The sequence below is a fragment of the Stegodyphus dumicola genome, chromosome 10 (genome assembly GCF_044657685.1).
Source record: "Stegodyphus dumicola isolate Sdum_Otavi_A_Nest chromosome 10, ASM4465768v1".
NCBI classification, from domain to species: domain Eukaryota; kingdom Metazoa; phylum Arthropoda; class Arachnida; order Araneae; family Eresidae; genus Stegodyphus; species Stegodyphus dumicola.
The window spans coordinates 66,760,712-66,774,757 of record NC_140777.1 but is presented as its reverse complement, the minus strand read 5'-3'; the positions used below and the strand labels follow the sequence as shown (position 1 = coordinate 66,774,757).

Here is a 14,046-nt window from a genome sequence, read left to right as displayed (position 1 = left end):
TAGTTTTACTGTAAATACATCCTTTGGAAAATGAATGATTCCATAATTTTCTCCTCTCGATTTTCGGACGATAAAATTAGTAAAAAACGGGGAGGGGGGAATGAAGGGAGAAATGCACTATATTTTTTCAATGTAGAGTGTGAAGAAAAACTGTTATTAAATGCTCAATAAAGCAGTATTTAACTTCTTTGAATGGCCATGAACATTTATGGCTGATACTGAAACCTCAGCACTTTGAAGTAAGTAAATTTGATCGTGCATATAAAAGTAATATTTTAAGTAAATGTAAATTTTAAATTCGGTTGCTAAATATTTATGGAAAGATACATAAAGAATAATACTAATAAAGGAAAAAGTATATTTATATTTATTTTCTAACTGAAAGATAAAGTAAAGTTTGTTACCTGTCAGACATTTTTGGTGTTTCTTCATAATTCAAATCTATAAATTTAAATTCCTAGACTGACATTATCTTAAAAAATTCAAACATATTTAATTAATAATTAAAGCATTTACTTTAATTTAAACTAAAGATAAAAGAATTAAGAAATCTTTCTAAGTTTTCAGAGAAAAATTGTCCTTCGGCAGATAAATAAAAGTACATATATTTGTAAACAAATAATTGCTAACTTCTTTATATCTTACTACAACTTGACATTTGAGACATTTCGATTCTGAAAACGTATATAGCATAACCAAAAATTACTAGAAATTGCCTTCAGCACGCATTGCAAGTGCTCGACCCCAATCAGGCTTATTTCTTATTTTTTTATTGTGGGAAAAAATGCTGTTCACATTTAAATATATTCCCAAACAAAGCGAATATTCTTAGTGCGATACTTCGCAAATGAGCGTACTTATATTTTTGATAAGTATTTAAAATATTAATCAAATCTTTGTATGGTTAATTAGTTCAATTTATAAAGTTTCTGGTGCGTTATTCATGTTCGCCGTTAATGATAATGAGAATAATCACAACTCGGATTTAAAGTAATTAAAACCTTGAAATCGTTGCAACAAGCACATAATTGAAATGTAATCGTCTCCTCCCGTGGACAGCACAAATGTAGTTATGGAGCCACCTCTTCTAAACCATTGATGTAGCATATCATTCCAAAGCAGAAAAGAAAGTTCTTCGTAGGTTTTTCGTTTTTCGTACAACACTCGAGCTAAAAGAATAAGGATCAAACTCTAAAAGAAAAGGTACGAATATAAAAAGAGGGAATTAAAAGGTACAATTTACGTATGAGTTTGAGATTAGTTTGCCAAATGCAAATAGGCAACCAAAATTAGCATAAAAAGCAATCTCACCACAAGGCCTTAAATAGAAACATGCAGGACCTATGCATCACTTAGCAAGCAGCGATAGTTCTGCGTAATCCGATAGGCAAACCGGAAAGCATGAGCCGAAGAAATCGTTTGCTCGATGAAATTGGTTGGAGGGCTGTCGGGATGCTGCAAGTTGGTGCAAGACAATCCGCTGTTGCAAGAAAGCTGAGTGTGTATCGTAGTGTCATCAGCAGGCTGTGGAATCATTACCAACGGGATCAAAACCCCTTTAGATGGCGTGAGTCTGGACGCCCGAGGATTGCCACAACAGCAGACGTTTGCTTCTTGTTGCTATGTGCCAAAATGCCGTAGAACTAGTAGCGCAACAGATGGCATCGCATTTCTCTGTTGCTGCAGTACTACCTATATCATGTCAAACTGTGTTGCGTCGCTTGCATGAAGGTGAACTATACGCCCAACGACCTGTGGTTTGTGTTCCTTTGTCCCCATTGCATGTCAGAGCGTATTGAATTCGGCGCGTGGACATCGCAGTTCGACACCAGAGTAGTGAAGCCACATACTCTTTACGGATGAGTCTCTATTTAACATCCAGAATGAATCTCGAAGAACAATCATATGGCGAGAGCCAGGGACCTGATATTGGACACCAAACGTCTTCGAAAGTGACCATTATAGACGAGGAAGCTTACTTGTATGGGTTAGGATAGCAAAAAAAAAAAAAAAAAAAAAAAAAAAAAAGGCCACAACGACCTTTACGTGATTCCTGGTGGTTCTGTCACAGCCCTCCGATATCGCGACGATATTCTATATCCTCTTGTGTGTTCTTTTATCGCTGCAAAGGTTACCGAAGCGATATTTAAGGAACGATAATGTCCGTCTTCATAGAGCTCAAGTGGTGCGGAGTTATACGGAGAATGAAGCTATTCCACATTTGCCATGGCCTGCTAGATCCCGGACTTGAATCTCATAGAGCAGCGATTTTCAATCTTTTGACTAACGCGTACCATCTAAACAAAGATTGAAAATCTTTAGTACTATCACTACAAAGTGCTACTACTACCACCACTCTTGAACAAAGCTCAGATTGCACACATTTACGAGTGATAGAGAAAAAACTCAGTCAGGATATTGGGGTTTTAAATTTTGAATTTAATAGTTAAAAATACTTTGCGTACCACCGTTTGAGACCTCTGCCATAGATCATGTGTGGAACATGTTGGGATGACGAACAGCACGTCGTCAGGAGCCTTCCACGAGCTTCGACATGCATTACTACAGGAATGGGAGCTACTGCCACAACAAGCATTCAACGACATTATTGCAGTATTGCAGTTTGCCTTGCCGTTGTGAAGCATGCGTTTCAATCAGAGGGTATAATTTACATTCTTCAGAACCAATTGGTCTTTTGCAAAGTGATGCTCATAATACATGTTTTTGGTTGTCATTGTTTGATTGTTTGTTATGTGGTCTAGCAATGCCGCACCAACCACTTGTATGAATTTCAAGCATATACATTAAGTAATTTTTGTTTTATTCCGTATTTTACTTTTGTTGCTTATTTTTTGAGCAGAAATATAATATAAGAATAGCACATAATTGATATATATTAAGAAGCCCGTTGTCTACAATCTATTTAATATTTTTTCAGTTTAGAAGAATTATTATTTATATACGGAAAGGAAGTTGTCTCTACCTCTAGATAAGCTTGCCGAGAAATAAATAAATGCACATCTAAAAAATTGACTAATTTGCCTTCAGCTTTCAAAAATATGCGCAGAAGGTTATATTAATTGATAATATTAACCGAATCATAACATTAACCGACGACAGAAAAATATCCTTCAAAATAGCAATGGAATTAGTTAAGTTAATAAAAATATAATTAGAAAGATATCAGGAAGTATTTTCAGAGAATAATTATTAGGGAAACGGAAAAATTTAAGAATTATTCATAATATCTTTAATGTAAACATCCATTTATAAACTGTTTGTAACATTTATGGAAATTATATGACCGATTCTGAACTCCTAATCTCAATACTTGGAGAGCATCACTCGTTGAAAGAGAAGAAGCCAACGTAAAATTTAAAATTAAGCAAAAACATCAAGCTTAGTAGATGGTTTCATGGATTCTTTTTTTTTTTTTTTTTTTTTTTTTTCAGGAGCAAGCAAAATGGAGAAAATATTCTGCAGAAATGTTTTTTGCTCCCTGGAGAATAGGGACCTGTGTTTGACCGCCCTAAAAATCCATAAATAATATTTTTTCTCTTTAAATAGTTACGACGGCGCACGTGCATGCAATCCCTCCTAACCGGCTTCGGCGGGGATTTACTATGTTTACGTAAGAATCATGTTTGGGAAAACTCTGATAAAAAATTTTAAGAAACACTGTGTTATTACGTGCTCCTGCTAGAACTATTCCCCAGCTCCCATACTACAAGAAAGCTCTAAAACCTATTAAACAGATTATTTCTTCTTTATTAAGTTTCGAAAAAGCTTTAGTGCATCTTTAACAAATATCCTAATAAAGGAATCATATAAAAAAAGCAAATAAAAAGATGTTTTAATAAGCAAAATTACTCCATCAAAATTCATAATTGATTTAAAAAATATTTTCACTAGCATTAAAATATTCTTTCAGAGTTTAGCTATCAGAATTTTCGAAAGATAATGAACCGAATTCGAAAGATTAATTACACCTAAGTACAGCTGCAGAAAGAACCACAGTTTTTCTAATGTAGCTTCAGGTTGAATATTTCCAGAAACCTTTACCTTTGGGGATTTATGAAAATGGTATTATCATTGATAGAATGAAGAATAATTAATGATGTGGGAGTAGAGTAAAAAATATTTAATTCTCTTCAAAACAGAATAATTACGATCGATTTGTGCCATTTTTCTAGAACTTGAAAAAACAGCTTACGTTTAATTTCGTTATATTAATTAACCAGAGTATTATGTTACATAAATGAAACACAATGTGATTTGGCTTAATGTAGCATACAAAAGTATTGCGGGGTTGAGTTGTCATCACGCATATATTGTTTTTTGATTATGTTGATAATTGCGGCTTGTTTATTTTCCAAAACAACCCTAAAGTATATCCTTCGGATGATTTGAGGAAGGTGGATTTTATATTTTAGGTAAATTGCGCAGAATATTTCACCGTTAATTTTTTATTGCGAAGAACTTCCAAGCACATTATTTAAGTAAAAAATCTGAATTTTTAGCTCGGAAGTACGATTTTTCTTTTGAGTTATTAATACCACCGTTAATTCTAATCGGAAGTCCAATGGAATGACCACGAATAACATTCCTCCCATTACAGTGAAACTTAGGTTTATACTACGGTGAAGCATATCTGTTTCATTTATCGCCGCTTAATATGATCACAATTGTCCACGGCTGTTTTGATAACACTAAAAGAATGATAATAGTCAACTATGAAATAAAAATGCCCTTCAAAATAGCAATGGAATTAAACTATTTTAATACAAGTATAGTCAGAAACATATAAAAGTAGGTAATTTTACAACATGTTAATTAGGAAAAGGAAAAGATTTATTTGTAAGCTATATTAGGTTATTTTGAAGCAGGAGGCATGAAAAATGTGCAATGCCCTCGCCGGGATTCGAACCTCGGACCTCTCGAATACGCGCCTAGCGTGGGGACATTACACCACGAAGACATGCTAAGAAGGTGGGAGAAATAATTTATATACTCCTCTTTTTAAGAGGTGACTGGGGATTAGAGGACCCAGTCGCCAAATCCTGGTGGTGGAGAATCATCCTCCCCCATTTATTAGTTCGGGCGCCACTGTAGAAATATTAGATTATTTCGAAGCAGGAGACATGAAAAATTTCCCTCGCCGGGATTCGAACCTCTCGAATACGTGCCAAGCTTGCACCACGACGGCATGCAAAGAGGGTGGGAGAAATATCTTATTACTGTTTACAATTTCTTTAACTTGAAAGTTCATTTGTGAACACTTCATAACATTTCTGAAAATTATTTGACAGATCCTGTATCCTAATCGTATTATTCGGAGGGTATTCCTCGTTGAAAGAGAACCTGCCAGTGTAAAATTTAAAATTTAGCTAAAAACAATATTAACTTGGCGTACATATTTTAGAGAATTTTTATTTCAGCGGCGAAACCTTTTCGATACATAATTCATTCCGAAATGAGCTCCTGAGTGTGTAAGACGCAATTTTGGTTTCTTCTCATTTTTCGTACAGTACTGACCCAGTCCCGTAAGCGGTCAGTGATTTTACCTTTTGCTCTTCTGAGGACTTTTGTGGACTTGAAGTGTGATCCCTTTGGGTTTCACGGATTATTATGTCCTTTTTTAGGACACCGAACACCGACGAGGAAATAAATGAATTTTCGGATTCCGAAAAGTCTACAATATCATTCCCTGCTACCTCCAAACGTGATGAATTTCTGAAAGACCCTCGACTCAAGAAAAGAGGCAAAGGAAAAGAAAAGAAAACTATGTCTGACCTGGGGACGAAATATGATGAAAAAAAATTATGAACCGGAATATCGAGAAGAGGAAATACGAAGACTTAATTAAGGAACGCGGAGTTAGTTTTAAGAGGAAACAAACAGATTTGGCGAAAAGAATTGTGGATTCAAAGCCTCTTGAAGAAATACAAGCAATCGCTTTGAATTTTGCTACGGAAACTGCTAAACATATCGTGAAGAAACAACGTACGGAGCAAGCTACCAGTAATCCCGATACTAAAGGTGAATGGATCATACCTAAGAAGACTGAGAAAATGCAGGCAAAAAGTGAACCCATGGAGATCCTTCAAGAAAACCGTTTGCAGCTACTTCAAAAAAATTCCGAACACAATTTTGAAGGAGGAACCAATGCAGAAACCCCTCCCCCGCCCATTGTAAAGAAAGCGATTGGATGATATTAGACGAAATGTTCAAGAAAAACTGTTCTGAGCCCTACGAATGCCAGATGAGAGCAAGATCTATTTTTGTCTTCACGAAAAACCTGAACGACTACAGTAAAATGAAACAAATCCTGCTAGCCAAGAAAATACCGTTCCACTCATACGAATGTGAAAAACCATTAAGAGTTATACTAAAGAATCTCCCCGCTTCGTTTAAGGAAGAAGCCATCTACCAGGACCTTATACATAGGAAGTATTCCATCACGAAAGTGAAACAATTCACCAGGAACCAGAAAGGACAAGTTGCTAAGCTACCAATATTTTTGCTGGAATTGAGGAAAAGCAACGAAGGAAATCTGACACACCAGCTAGCTAAACAATATGTTTAGTTTCAACGTGGTAATTGAAAAATTTAATCCGAAAAGAATACCAGTACAGTGTTTCCGCTGTCAGCAATTTAGCCATTCCCGGTTCTCTTGCAACAACCCAGTCAGATGTGTGAAATGAGGAAACCAACATTGAAGTAACTAGTATACGATGAAGCCTGAAGATAAACCAAAATGTATATTTTGTGGAGAAATTCACGTAAGTAGCTAAAGAGGGTGTAGTGAAGACAAGAAAAAATACAAGAAGAAATATTTCCAGCCACAACCCCTTAAAGTCCCGAATTTACAAAAGAAAATTTCCCCAGCAAAAAAAACTGCTTCCAGTTTATAAAAGCATACCCCAAGTCACCTATAGCGAAAAATTTAAAGGCAAAATCTCTTTTCCACCAGAAGACGTTAATGAAGCAAGAGCCTGGCTTAAAGATGAAAACATTCATTCTTTCCTACCCACCATCATCTCATTCATCGGAAAAATTAAAAACGCGAAACCTCAGCAGAAAAACTTCAAACTGGTTTCCAGGCAACAATGTTGCTCATTCAATTTGCTGAATCGGAAAATTAAGCAAAGTCGCGTACGCGATCTTTAAAAGACCAATATCGATGCAGACAGCGCATAGCAGGAAAATTCGCCATTCATCCTACACTTAATCTTTTTTTCTCCTTTTTCTTTTAGATCTGCAATAGTCTGACTGGCATCTTACTCCGGAGTAGCTTCGCTTGTCTATGCGAAGGCTCATTAACGCATCATAGAGAATTTCTTTTAATTCTCAATCAACATCCCGTCACGTCATGTTAGGAACGATATATCTCTTCCTCACGCTTTCTACACAGGATGTGGCTACTAACCCAGGAGCCTGTTTTCATGTGCATCGCACCTGAGCCTTCAGCGGCGAAAAGATCTGCAGACCTTTATTTTAAACCTGAAGAAGAGAGACCTATGTCTAATCGTTCTCCAATTTGATATAGTAATTAAAAGTCTATGTCAAAGTAGGTTGGTTACCTTTCTGAATTTAAAATGGCTAACTCAAAATAGACACCAAGCTGGTGATTTTCTTCGTAACTCGTCAAATTTTAAAACGAATTTTGAATTTGTTTAGCGATTTTATGGCAGTTCAAAAATTTATTCTATAATGTTCTGATTATATTAGCAGAAATTTTTATCACAATAAGCGATACATTTCCATGCTTTCTTTTTAACCGGACAGGGCGTCGGCAATTCGATAACAATGTCCAAGTGTTAAAACATTAACCTAGATCACAATAAGCTGGGCCTACTGTACTGTAAATGTATAAGCGATCTGAGCTGCCATACAGCTATTCATATAAAAATATATCTATGCTTATCTTTTGAATGAAAATGAACAATCGAATATGTTACAGTAGCACTATTCCATTACATTAAGCATCTCGAAATTCAGTTTTATCAAAATTGAAATAAAGAAATTTCAGAATCTTAACTGAAGTGTTTTTAGTGGACGTTCCCTAGAGTCTTCTCTTACCTTCAAGAAAATAATTCCCAGTTTAATTTCCTGAAATGGTGACAGATTGTTTACCATGTCGAAATGTCGGGTCCCTTTTCTATTCTCAGAAAAAAGGGCGCTTTGTATGTTAACCATTACAGAAACAGAATTTCTATTCGTTGCACTGTTTATATGTATTTGAGTTTTTTTCTACAGTATTTTCAATAAATGTCTTAGTCTGTTTTATCAAAAGAAAGCTTGGAGAAGATTCAGAAGGTAGATTTAGTTTTACCCTGAAGACGCATTGCTTTAAAAGGTTAAAGGAAATGTGGAAAACAAGTGTGTATTTAAAATGTTTGGCTCATATTTTAGTTTGAATTTTTTAATTTAAATCAATATTTTTAAGTTTGGGCGAAACAATGTTAAACGAAACAATGTAAAAGAAAGAACTTATAATAGTCTTCTTCTTCTTTATAATCATAATTATTGTGGCGTAGCTAATGGGGCCCGCAGAAGGTGGTCTGCCCCAGGCGGCAAACTTTTAGAGGTGGCATTTACCTCGTGAAACAGTCAGGCGAATCATAAAAACAAGTAAAAAATAATTAAATTCTAAATTGCCATACGGAACAAATTGTTAAGAAAAATAGTTTTTACTTTAAATAAAGTATTCAAGCTACCTATTCTTATCATATCTTTTATATTTGGCTAAAATGTTTCAATCAAAATTACGAATATCAACTAAAATATGATCATGGTGACATTAACAAGAAGGAGTTTTTTTATTAAGATAGAAGTATTTCAGAATTTTATTTCTTATATTGCTAGGAAAAATGGAACAATGTGCAAAGGCGGTCCTTTTGAATTTTTTCAGTTTTTTCTAAAATACGATCGCCAGAACAAAGTTCTAAATATTGTAATACTATTGGAAACTGTTGTCAGAATTGTTGTAAATCTTGTTAGTTGTGATAAATGTTTTCTAACTAAAAGTCATTTAAGAAGTTTAAGGAATTGTTCATTTTCCATTTACGGAATTTTTCTATACTCTCTACATAACAGCAATTAGGGCAATCACATAGATCTCTACCGTATCATCGATGGTTAAGCGAATAATGAAAAATTTTCAGTTAATATATGAAGAGCAGCTGCAAATTAAGAGATCGCCAAGGTGACAAATTCAATGATCCTCCCCCGGATTACCAAAATTCTAGCTATGTTACTGCATCATTATTTAAAATGTTTACTCGAATTGAAAAAAAAAGTACTTTTTCCTCCCACATTTTTGTTATAAAATTTGGTAGAAGGATACTTATATTTTATCTCGTCGACCGTGAATGTTCGCCACCATCAAACCATGAACGTTGACGGAATCTCGCCAAAGTTGAGCCAATCGTTCCTTCGGAATTCTGTAAAAAGTGACTACGTTCTATGCAATAAACAATCAATCAGTATTCGATCCGCTTCATTTTTTTGTCTTCGTACAGAGCTTCGTAAGGAATTTTGGGCTTCTTAACGATTTCTATTTCTTTATTAAGCCCTACGATTTTACCGAAGCTGTGTTTAAAGCACTATCAGTACAACGTTCCCACCGGTAATTGTTCTAATTTGGTATTTTGTAGGCCATTTTCAGCTGATTATATCTTGTCCATTTATACATACTGTTTTGATAGAAGAATCCCATAATATTAATAATGGCTAAAGTTCAGAATAGCCCACTTATATGACGTGTATCGATGTGTACATGGACAAAGTCAAGGGAGTGCGCAATGCCAAGTTTGTGCAATTCTTTAATTTTTTTAAGCAAAAATAAGTGGATGTGTACATGGATACAGAGTTTATGTAATTCGCTGACTTGTTATTTTCTAGTTAATGCAGAATCGCTCACTTATGTGGCGCGGATCGATGTGTACATGGACAAAGAAAATGGAGTGCGCAATACCAAGTTTGTGCAATTCTCTGATTTTTTTTCAAGTGAAAATAGGTCGATGTGTACATTTATATTGAGTTTTTGCAATTCTTTGACTTGTTATTTTTAAGTTGGGGATTTTGAGAAACGCTCGAAGCACTGGATGATTCTGCACTTTCCACTTAATAATAATCCAGTGCCTGCCGTTCTGTAGAAGGCAGATCTCAAATTTTCATCAATATTTCTTTCAAAATACAAAAAAGTGTATTTCAGCAACAGCTACCTTATAACCTTGTTCATAAAAACAAAAGGTGATTTATCTAGAATTAATTAGTGCTACATAAAAGAAAAGCTCAAATGTTATGCCTTCTTGCGTCACCCTTAACAGTTATACGTCGCAACGATTGGAGCTAAATTGCTCTGCTTGGCGACAGTTTCAGGTACGACGGGATAATATGCAAGTAACCATAATTTTGCACGTTATTTACCTACGGAAAGATTAACTACGTAAAGGTAAGATAATTTCTTTCTTTCTGGCACTGTAATTTCTTTTTGATTCTGCTTGAAGCTAAAATAAAGATGTGGCACTCGCCAAGAATAGCGTAAATCCACTAGAGGTAAGATAATGGATTACAAGTAACACCATTTTAATGCGCAATAGCTTTTAGAATTTGAAACATATGTTCTTTTATTGTATTAATATAGGCACTTTAAAAGGGGATAATAAGCGCTTTAATTAATTTCATCCATCGAAAATCGAGAGGAGAAAAATTTCGGAAGGAATTTTACGTTAAGAATAAATTAAAAAGTAATAATGGATAAATTACTTATAATTACCACAACACTATTTCTTCAATATAAACCTAAATTCCAATAAGAAATCATAATAATACTCACATCACAAGATCTGACGATTATTGAGTCAATATCTGAAGGTAACTGAGTCGGACACGTCATGATCCGATTCGTTTATCTTATAAAATCTTAGGCACAATTGCTTTGAATGAATCTTGATTGCAGCTACCAAAAGGGTTATCAGAAGAACGTAGGAGAAAGGGGCGGATAAAAGACCCAGATTTTCGAAATATCGAACACATGTCTGGTATGTAAGGCTGCTATAAGTAGAACGTGATTTAATAGCAAAAACGTGCAAAAGCATGTTTGGAAAGGTTCTAAAGTGTGAGCACACTTGTCACGTCTGCGTAGCTTAACGTAGAAAGTACAAAATACGTTTCAAATAATAAATGCCAGGAAAATAAAATGGATTGTTAATCAAAAATACATTATATTAAGTTCTTAAAAATATGAAATAAGTAATAAAAATATATTGGGAAAATATTGAATATTTTAAATTAAACACATCATGAATGGAATGCGCTATTATTATTTAAAACAATCCGCTTCAAAAGTAGAATTGCATCTATTGCTTTCAAATAGTTTGTTAATCCAGAATGGACAGATTCACTTTGAAATATAAATATCTTACATTTTGTCCAACGGCAACAGACTAGAATGAAAAGTGAAACTACGCTATTGTAGCAATTCGATGCAAAATACCATTTTGAGGCCAATAGCTATTTGGGGGTAATAATGTATGAGGAGCCCAAAAACTTAGATATACAGCAGGTGTTATAGGAATGAATTTTGCATGTTAGGCTTAATTGCAAAATGCGCTCGGGCACACAGTGACGTTCAGTGCTCCAATGTCACCGGCACACGGGGAAACTTCGTTCGCACGATGCTGAGAATGAAATGTGCGTAATACGTAAGTACCGAATAGGATATGTTACTCTCCTCTGACTGGAACAAACTATGAATGATCAAGATACCGGAGTGACTCAACATTTGAATGCACTCGGATGGCTGTTCAGATTCCCAGTAATGGTGCAGAGATACTGTAAAAAGGAGAAGGCAATGCATGCAAAACTAAAATTAGTCCAACCAGTTCCTTTACAACCAATCTGAAATCTTGCTTCTTCTGCAAGAAGTGTAACATTTGAAAATACTGAAGCAGAGATAGTGGTGTGGGGAGAAAAAAAAAAAAAAAAAAAAAAAAAAAAAAAAAAAAAACGTACGGTACTATTTTGACATCTCGTCTTGTGTGTCTCCTTTTGCCTCTGCCACATCTGTATATCCACCAAGGGTGGTATACTTCTATTCCAGCTGTAAACCGAGAATAATCAGCAGCGGTTAGTAGTGCCGTGATAGTCACTGTTGGTACCTCGCGATGCTGGCTGCCGTACCGATGAGCCTAGGTTCAAATTCTGGAGAAGACTATATACTTTTAAGTGCTGCATTTTTTCACGTACTTTTCTCCTTTTTTTAACTAGTTTTATCGTCCACAAGTGGAAAAGAGAAAATTATGTAAGTAATTTAATTTCGGAAGAGTGCCAAACAACAAACAAATGAAATTGAATAAGAACAAAACAAATGAAAATGAATAAGAACAAAACAAATGAAAATGAATAAGAACAAAACAAATGAAAATGAAAAAGAACAAAACAAATGAAAATGAATAACAACAAAACAAATGAAAATGAATAAGAACAAAACAAATGAAAAGTAGTCATAGATCTCTTGAAACATATTACATTCTATTTCACAGTTCATGGAACCCATAAAGTTCTAATAAAATTCATAAAATTTATCATACAAATAATCATAATGTCTTAATTAAGCCTTATACACCTTAGGCTCACAAAATAAATTTGCTGTATGTGAGTCTATAAAAAATAATGAAATTACAAAGAAGAAGCAAATATGCTATTATTACTATATTCATATTTTTAAGCGGGATGGCATATATTATAGCAAGAAGATTCAGGATTTTAAAGTTTAAGAACATGATGTGATTACTTAATAAAGAATCTTTTGAAAGGAATTAGCTGCAAGAAATTTAATATGGATTGTTTCGTCGAACAATATTCCATTATATAATGATCTGGAGATTGAATGTCTCCACAGACACAATGATCAGAATTGGTAAATAAATTTTCTATCAGCAAAATGATCACCAAACTCTTTTTTTTTAATACAGGGCCCATTGAATCCTCAACTCGATTAATGCACTTCGTGAATTGTGAGTTGATTATATTATATGAAAAGGCCTTTTTCTTACTTGTACACAAATGCAAGATCTTTGAGCTGCAAGCTGATTTTTCTATTATAAGAGTAAGGGCAGCAATGCTGTAATTACTTACAATATAATTTACTAATGGAAGTTGGAGTTGCTTTTATTCAATACAACCTAATATCGAATTTCACGCGAAATCATTTCTTCGTGGCACGGATAATTTAATACTGAAACGTAAAAGCCAATTCCATGGAATTTCCGTCCCCTAGTTTTTATAGCTTCATTTCTATTCTAAATACAGTAAAGAAAAGAAAACTCAACAATTTCAGATTTGGTTTAGGTTCAGAAAAATCTCTTATAGTTGTTATTGTTTGTACTTTGAGAGGATAAAGTCTTGCACAGGTGAAAAAACAAACAAATAAATAATTAAATAAATAAAAAATGTAAAAGCTTTCAGGTATTATTTATATTGCGCCCAAAGGAGCGTTTATTTAACATTTTTTGTGTTATCTTTATTTATTAAGTATCATGTTCTTTGCTTTTGAACCATATCAAATTCTATTCAACAGCAATAGTACAAAATATTTAAAACAGCATATCTGTAGAATTTCCGATCTACAATCTCGCGCGCTGTTGATAAAAATGTTTTTCCTTCTGTACAGTGTTGCCATTCACTTTGAAATTTTCGAGATTTTTAATCAAAAATTCGTTAAGTTTTACAAAATGGGAAATAGCTAATAAAACAAATTCGAAATTAAAAATTCGGATTTCCAGGTACCCATGTTCGGGCGGAAGATTACGTTATTCAAAATTGATGGCTCTGGGTACCGTCGTTTTCTCACGATGCGAGAAACTTACCTTCATTCATGCACATTTTCCTTTATTTAATTTTTTTAAAAATAGTACAGGGTGATAATATCTGATGGCAACAAATGGAAAAGTGATTTAGTCTTTTACAGTGATTCAACTCAAAATCTCGTTTCGAGACTAAGAGCTCTTCAGAACTAACTAACTCTCCTTTGGGCTA

The 14,046-nt window shown here is 34.3% G+C and overlaps 1 protein-coding gene across 1 annotated transcript in view; it reads right to left on the bottom strand.

Moving 5' to 3' along the window:
- LOC118201805 (potassium channel subfamily T member 2-like) overlaps positions 1-14,046 on the bottom strand; it is a 459,181-nt gene that overhangs the window by 338,671 nt on the left and 106,464 nt on the right. The gene's annotated exons all lie outside the window — the stretch shown is intronic.